Below are 8,774 nucleotides of genomic sequence, written 5' to 3' on the forward strand. Positions count from 1 at the left end.
CTTTTTACAGAATCGGTACGAGCCAGGAAGAAGTTGACCACCTCACTGACGAGGTAGCAATGTGGGTAATTAGGTAATGAGTGGAAATAGCGGTCGGTATTCCTGTCCATACAGCCTCCAGTGACTCCATCGCCTTCCTCATAGGAAATGGAGGAGTAGAACTGGTTTCCATCCACTGAACCGCCAACCTATGAAAGATAAGGAGACATGACCACACACCTACTCATTCTTTATCCAAGTACACCGGATATGTTGGAAGCACCTAGCCTCTAATGTGATTCTCACCACATCCAACTCTGGTGTTGCCTCCATCACCTCCACCAGATCCTCTATCTTTGTTTGGTCAGTGAATAGAAAGTCGTCATCCACCCAAAGAATGTACTTGGTGGTGACTTGAGAGACAGCCAGGGTTCTGCCAGCATACCAGCCCTGTGGAAGGGATGTTACTGTAGTGTGATATTGTGTAAATCTTTTTCAATTCGTTACCTTTTCATCCAGAGGCCCCTCTTCAACAGTAACGTTTGACCATTTTCATAGAACAGCTCAGCATCGGAAAATGCCTTTCATCCCATATTCAGTTGTGTGAGTGCATGTGTTTTTGCATTCCTTTCCTATCATAATTTCCTATCAAGTGTATGAATTGTCCATTTTTTGTATTTTGTCTGCCTTTAAAAAATAATAATTTAAGCATTGGGTTAGCCTACATACAAGCACTACTACAAGTTTGTCCTATCTACTAAATTTTTTTAAATCTAATTTGAAGTTGTTTTGCTGTATGATTGAAAAAAAAGCAATCCCCTGAATTTCAATCCCCTGAAATGTGGTCCCCTATTATCATTGTAATAAAGGCTAAATAGGCTAATTCAATGTGTGATATGTTGTTGCTGAACTTAAATTAATATTTAATTCATATGTATCAGGCCATTGACAATTATTGATTTATTTATTATATAGTTTTAGAGTTAGGCCATGACAGATAATGCCTTCATCTCCATCCACAATGATTTACTTTGTTAAAGCTACAGAAAAGTTAGAGTTGAATCTCATATGAAGTTTTTTGATGTGTATGTTCATATATTTATTTTATGTTATATTTAACAAAAAATAGATGAAGAAATGTTTTTGCAAAACATTTAATTTGGCGCAAGGGGTAGGCTACATCAACAGTAGCCTACAACTCCGGACAGCAAGCCAATAGTTACACAAGTACCTAAGCTGTAATATTGTATCTGCCTTTTTGTCTACTTCTGATCTCTATTACAATAATCTGTATTCAGGGGTAGCCAGCATTTTTGGTTTCAGATACCAGGAATAGACTACTCAAGACTATTCAGTTCAGTTACATTGGCGTGCCATGCTGTGTGCCTTCCTTGGAGCAAACATGGCACATAGCAGGTTTGGTTTGAGATAACCCTGCCCACCACACGATTTTCTATTGTCTCATTGGTTTAGATAATAGCAACAAATGACTTTATATGGTCATATCCCCAACTATTGTATTGCAAGGTGCATCAATAGTCATGACTATTGTGTTTTAACAATAGTAATATAGACTAGATTCATACCCCTTGGGGTAAGTTATGTCAAGACTTCTAGCAATGTTACTGTTTTTGACATAACATCACACATTGACTACCAACCTTGTAGCTACTTGTTGGCTCTGAGTGCACTGCTAAACCTGAAACAAGAATATATTTGAAACTATTATTAGAAACTATTTTACAATTATACATAAAGAGATACATTGCATAGAGTACATCCCACATAATTCAATTTTATTTGTGGTGGTAGCTGACAGGAGGGGGGGGGGGGGCAGAGATACACTTAAGAGCATATTTTGTATTATTAAATAAATTATCCCCTGCACATTTGTCGAAAATATGCTGCCTCTTGTTGCCTACTGTGATGCAATCCTAATATATTCAAATGTTAACTCATAAACAAGTTGTCAGCAAAGTTTGGAAGACTTCAGGCAAGATTTCTTGGCCTTAACTTTATTGCTGAAATCAAGCAATATACGTATATAAACAATGCAACAATGCCAGATAGCAGTTGTCTACATGTTTGCTGTCCATCCATGACGAGGATGCTTGGACTCCCCTAATGGTTAACCGGTCAGCACAACCACCACCATCGACACCATTTCTATTGCCGCTTTTCCACCGCCAGTACCTACTCGACTCGACTCGACTCGACTCGACTCGACTCGACTCGACTCGACTCGACTCGACTCGCCACGCCTTATTTGCGTTTCCATTGGCAAAAAAAGTACCTGGTACCTAGTACCGGGTACTTTTTTTTAGTACTACCTCCGTCGAGGTTCCATGCCAGCGGAGTAGGTACTTTTGTGTGACGTAAACAGGCTGCTGGTAACTGATTGGCCAGCGGCTGTAAATGGGAATATTCACTCAAGTTAAGTTGTGTCCGGCGTGGTTGGAGTCCACGAACCCGCTCCCGAGGGGGACACTGATCAGCGTTTCGCCGTGTGTGTCGCTCCTTTCCCGGGGCTAGAGTTAGGCTGCGCGTCGTTATGTGTGTCGGGCGTGGTTGTGTGTGTCCGGCGTGGCTGGAGTCCACGGACCGGCGTTTCGCTGTTTCGTTTCAGTGTCGTTCCTTTCCTAGGGCTCGAGTTTCGCCTCTATCAACGTTACCGTATGACAACAATAGACGCGCAGTCATTGCGCTTTTTATTTTATTTCCCATCATAACCTTTCCCGGGAATCAGGAAATAGTCTTGATCAGATTCAGATTTCCCGGGAATCGCGTCTCCCGTGATTAAAACCTAATGACGACCCGCCCATGGTGGAGAGGTTCTTTTCTACGACCCGCCCACATTGAAGAGGTACTTTTTTAGATGGAAACGCAACCAAACCGAGTTGAGTCGAGGCGAGTCGAGTCGAGTCGAGTTGGTACTGGCGGTGGAAAAGCGGCAATATGTAACTCAATTATTTAAAATGTATGCAAGTCAATTATGGCACCCATTTCACACCTAACCAGCCCTTCGAGGGATAGTTAGGGACATCTGCATTCCTTCTCAAGATTTCTTCCTTGCTAATTCAGGGAGTTTCTTTCTTGCCATCAGGGGCCCTAGGGCTAGGGGTGTAGTCAATGAGGCCTGTTAAGCCCTTTGAGATCGTAACCGGATTAAGGGCTATATACTTCAGACCACCATTGAAGATGACTAATCAGTGACATCAGTGATGATGTATATATCAGATGTGACACTCGCGATGTAGAGTGTGGTGCATTTCGTAGACATTTGTGAATTTACATTGAATGATCATATTTAGATTCAGAGCCTGCATGAAGAGGAGAAGCAATTCACAAACAGGTTTGGTCTCAATGTGTTTGTGAGAGAGAGCGAGAGCAGTGCAAGGAGGGGTTCAGTGAATCAACGTGCTGCGTGACGATCTACAAAAAATGTAATGTGTGGCAGTCAGGCTTATGTTATTGAACCACCAAAGTGCATAGTAGCACTGTACCTGGAATGAGAGTGGGGACCATGGGGCGAACTGTGAAACCCTGAATGGGATACTGCAGTGGAGAGTTAGATGGAGCTAAGAGCAGTGTATTCAAACTGGAGCTTGTCCTGCAACCGGGTGATAGGAAGAATGCACAAATTAGTTGATCAATGAACTCATACAATTTATGAGCTAATTTACCAATAATCCACCAATACCAATTTCCTAATATTCAAACAGATTAACCATCAACTAGGAACTTGACACATTTAACACATGTATACAATTATTTCAGATTTAATTGAATGAATCAAATAATTTGTCTCTCAACATTTTTTCTCTCCCTTGCCATCCCCCTTTCTCAACCTATTTCTATGTCCCTGGTACCGGTGGCGGTGCGTACCTGGCCTGGTGTTTCTTGAATTCCTTGCCCCGTCGTTCCAGAATCTCTGCCAGCTGCTCACTAGGAATGCTGTTCTCCAGAACATGCGAGTCATTAATGCAGAAGCACGAAGCCCGGGGGCGGACTAGACCAGTGGGGGGTGACCTAGAGGTAGTGAAATCAGTTCAGTTTTATAAACCACAAAAGCTTGTTACAGTGTTGTCATGCAGTCGTGTCAGGATCACCCCCACCAACCAGTTTGACAAGGCACGCCAGTATGTAATTGTAGGCATAGATTTCAGCAACAATAGTAAGCTTTTTTGAAACGTGTATTGAAAGTAGTTCTTGTTTACAAAATGCTAGTTAGAGATTCAAAGTAATATTTATGATTTTTTTCGTTACTGATTCATTATTCCACATAATGCATGTTCATGCTTAATTTCAACATGTATTTCGACAAAAGCAGTTGCACGTAAGCATGTAACTGTTTTTCTGCTGTGTGTTAAACATTGCGAAAATTGCTCCAAATATGTATCCTAGTTAAATGTCTTTATCACTACCTTCTACATTAACTTACCACCTTCTCTTCAGTGATTTAGTCTTGACCGCTACCATACAGGGGTGGATGTACCAGACATACCACGTTACCATGCAGCAACCAAGGTGCAGCAGTAGCAAAGCGTATCTGACAATCTTAGGCATCTGGAGACACACATATAAACACAGATTAGGCTACTCAACAAAAATAAATCGACAAAGGAGGTTTTGTTGTCTGTTTTGCTCCCTGCACTGTTATTTGCATTGCATTTCAAATGTGTATTTAGATTTTTTTTTCCTCAAACTCCACCTTTTATAGGCATGGTGTTTTATTTACAATATTGATGGAATATCCCTGAACGGATATTCGGGTGTTATGCATTTGCATTCACATGTATTTAATTTATTTGCATAAAGGTAAAGTGCATGAAGGTCTGAATGTGCTTGGTGGTTAATGTGCAAGGGTTGAGGAATAAAACTAGCTTTTTATCATTATTTGTCCCCAATTGTGAGCACGATGGAAAACTACCAAACGACTGTGTACAAATGTGTACACATTCAAATGAATGAATAAATGCAAACAAAATATATATAGTGGGAAAAATGTGATAATGAACCAGTTGCGCCTGCAATTATTGCCTCACATAAACCCATAGGGAGCAGTTCGGGTTAGTTGTCTTGCTCAGGGACTCCTCGACACTCTAGCCAGGGATTGAGCAAGCAACCTTCTGGTTGATGAACAACCCGCTCTACGGCCTGAGCCATACGGCTAGGAAAGTTTAAACATGAGGCTCAACCCGTGCACTCAATAAACTGTTGGCTGGACGATGTATTGCAAGCCATTGCAGCTACGATTAACATCTAAAATTAAACTTTTTTAAGCTTCTGAAACGTGTGTGTCAGATTACACCAAATCGAAACCTTTGCTGGTGATCTTGTTGATGATGATCAACAAGAGTCCAGTTAAGCATTTTAGCAACAAAGATGAATCGTTCGTTTAAGTTGCAAAACGTTGTGCGTTCGTTGTAGGCCTATAGGTTATGGCTAGATATTTAACAGACAGAGAAAAAACACTTAACACTTAAACACTTCTGTCAACTGATTTTTTGGTAGTCGCCTGACTTATAATCAGAGTTCACTAAATAACATTATTTTTTTCAATAGGATTCATACTTAAACTAAATCAATCGGCAATTCAATTATAGAACATGATATCTCATCAAGATGACTTACTGAGAGACTTACCTCGAGAGTTGGCGATTGCCTCAAGTAGGCTAACTTAAACTATTCAACTTAACTGTTAACTTAAACTTAAACTATGACCTGGACTGTGGGGCGGCCGTATGCGAAACTTTTTTCCCCGAACAGGTTTACGAAGATCTCATCAATATTCATGAGCTGAGCGTCAAACGTAGCCTACGTATGTGTGTGTGTTTGTGTGAAAGAGAACGTGGAAAATGTGCGTAGGCTACTTTCTTTTCATTAATAGGCCTACATAGGATCAGATGTTGTAATCCCTTGTGCCAAAATCCAAGGATCTATCACACCCAAAAAGGGTACCCACACACACACACACACACACACACACACACACACACACACACACACACACACACACACACACACACACACACACACACACACACATCGTTATTATTCGGTCGTTCCTATAATGGTAGGCCTATAATGATTTACGGTTTAGATAGAATAGCACCGCCGCGATTTTAGTCTGATATTCGCTTGCCTTACAAAAAACAACAACCCAAATAGGCCTACATCTTGCACCCAGCGCAATTTACTTTCTATCGCTGCTAGTTTGCACCCGATTTCCCCCCGCAGCAAACTCGCGCCACTACACTTGCGCCCGAAGAGGCGTGTCGGCGAAAAGCAGGGGCGTGTCAAAGATTGTCCATATGTGTGAAACATTTTTTTCCATAGGGGCTGCATTAATGAACACTGTAGTCTAATGTCACGCGTTAAAATAATAATAATAATAACAATAATAATAATAATAATAATAATAACGACAACAATAATAATAATAATAATAATAATAATAATAATAATAACAATAATAATAACAATAATAAACTCGAGAAAAGTATACCACAGCCTTCCAAAACAAAATCTCGTTTTAGGGTAAATGATAACGTTGGTTAAATTATTTGGGAAAGAACAGCTGATACAGCGGTAAGAAGTTGTACTTTTAAAACAATGCATCTGCAAACACCGTAGGCTACAGCAAACACGTATTTTCATGACACAGACATCGTGTACAAGCCCATAACTTTTAGGATTGATGAGTATTTGATTGTGAGAAAACATAGTTTTACCGCAAGTAACTGTTTAAATGAATGAATGAATGCGGGTGCGCGCGGGGGCGCGAGCAGTTCAACAACATGTGTGCACCCATCTGTGCACCATCAAACACGCAAACTAAACACGTAACGCATGATAATAAAGTCCATGGCAATGTGACATAATGGGGGACACATGCATATTATGAACACAAGTTGATAACGATAATGTATACAATACTGGTAAGAAACGATGTTTGTTAATGTATTGCCGCATATCATTAAATAGTGGTGTTGTGGTTATTGAATTATAACGCTTTTGTGATTGTATAGTTGTATTCTTTTGGTATAGTTAAGAACTAGAAATGTGTATTACCAATTGTGCTGGGAATTCTACTAAGGGGGCTCAATATCTCATATCTATGCATAAAATCTAAATACCTCTATACATTTCGGCATCAACTTGATTATAACAACCATATAGTATAGACTGAGTATACATGCACAAGGATTAAGAAATAAGCTTACACAAACTTTAACAAATTCAAAATACATCAGCAGATGTGTTTTGTCTTGTCTCATGGAAACAGGCACTGATCTTTTCACGCATGATATCATAGCTCCAATCTGGAAGTATTGTTGTATTCGTTTTCCAAGTCTTTTCATGAGGTACTCCGACCTCTTAATTTTCATATGCCATTATTAATGCAGCTTCACCGTGGACGATCGTGGGGCGGTGTGTGGAGTCCGGGCCTCTATGCCTCTTGGGGTCATTGGTTTCTTCTCCACCTCTACGTCTAATCTCCCAGAGGGGATGGCTCCATGCTTCAATGTTTTACCCCTCAGCGGTACGTTGATTCCCCCCCGCTGTCCTTTCCGGTGCTGTCAGGTCCTGTAAGTGCTACACAAGCACAACCCTATTCTGACACGCCATGAGGGATGTGGCAGATAATTGCTCCTCAATGCGATTAACAGCGTCTCTAGTTGCATTGACAAATAGCTGTTGATTGTAATAAATAAAATAGATCCAATCCACATTTGTATTTATGGTACACCACCAACAGAGGGTTGATTCTAACCCAGCAAGTACCCGATTACAGGCTTTAAATTCAGAAGGGGGGTGTGAAAGACACCAACGCTATCTAGGTATACATGGTCATCAAAGGTTGAGAGACTGTAGCGCCTCTTCCGAGAGGGGAGGAGGGAGAGCATCTCCTCTCGCATAACCCCTGCCAGTTCTTGCCAAAGGGTCGTATATAGGCCCTAATGTGATGAGGAGTTGAACACATGTGTTCTATTCTGCTATACTAATTGTCGGAGCAGATTCAATAGCTGCCTGGAGGAACGATTCAGGGAGATGTTAGTGGAGAGGTCAGTGCGTGTGGTGTCTGGAGGACACCTCCAGACAGTAGATGGGGACGTGATCGTCAGGGCGATGACTAGGATGATCCCCTATCAATCGGCGCAGGCTCCCGCCGTGCATGCGGAACGGATGCCATGGTCCTGGCGGCCGTCCTCTTTGGAGAACCGTGTTCGGCAGGGCTAAGCCTGCACTGAAAGGGTTATTGCTTTCCAGATGATGATGGGGTTCCTAGAGATGGTGCTGGCACCTGTCGTGGCCCTTCTGTCTCACCAGTCAATACACAGAAAACAGTTTTAAAAAACCCAGACCTGGCAGGAGTTTTCCAAAAGCTGTTTTCTGTTACCTGCAACGTTACCAGAAAATGTTTTTAGAAATACTCATATTACATGTGGCCAAGGCCTGGATCTAGGCACACACCAATTCAAGTCTAATAATCAGAAAAGCCAAAGTAGTGGACAGTGGACTTGTAGGCAGTAGCAGGCCTATCAGCCATCTGTGGTGAGACAGTGATAGTGCAGTGCGGGTGAGACAAGAGAGAGAGTCCAATAATCTGTACTTAATTGTAATAAGTAATAACTGTTAAGACCCTTAATGGGTACCAGACGTAGCAGGGATTTAAGACGGCATGAAAGGATTTCAATGACAGGTTGTATTACAACACATACACTATAAAAATTATATAATATATATTATTCACTACAAATATTATTTCGAATATTTCCCTAAAACCTTAA

Source organism: Micromesistius poutassou (genome assembly GCF_964030765.1).
Source record: "Micromesistius poutassou genome assembly, chromosome: 1".
Classification (NCBI taxonomy): Eukaryota; Metazoa; Chordata; class Actinopteri; order Gadiformes; family Gadidae; genus Micromesistius; species Micromesistius poutassou.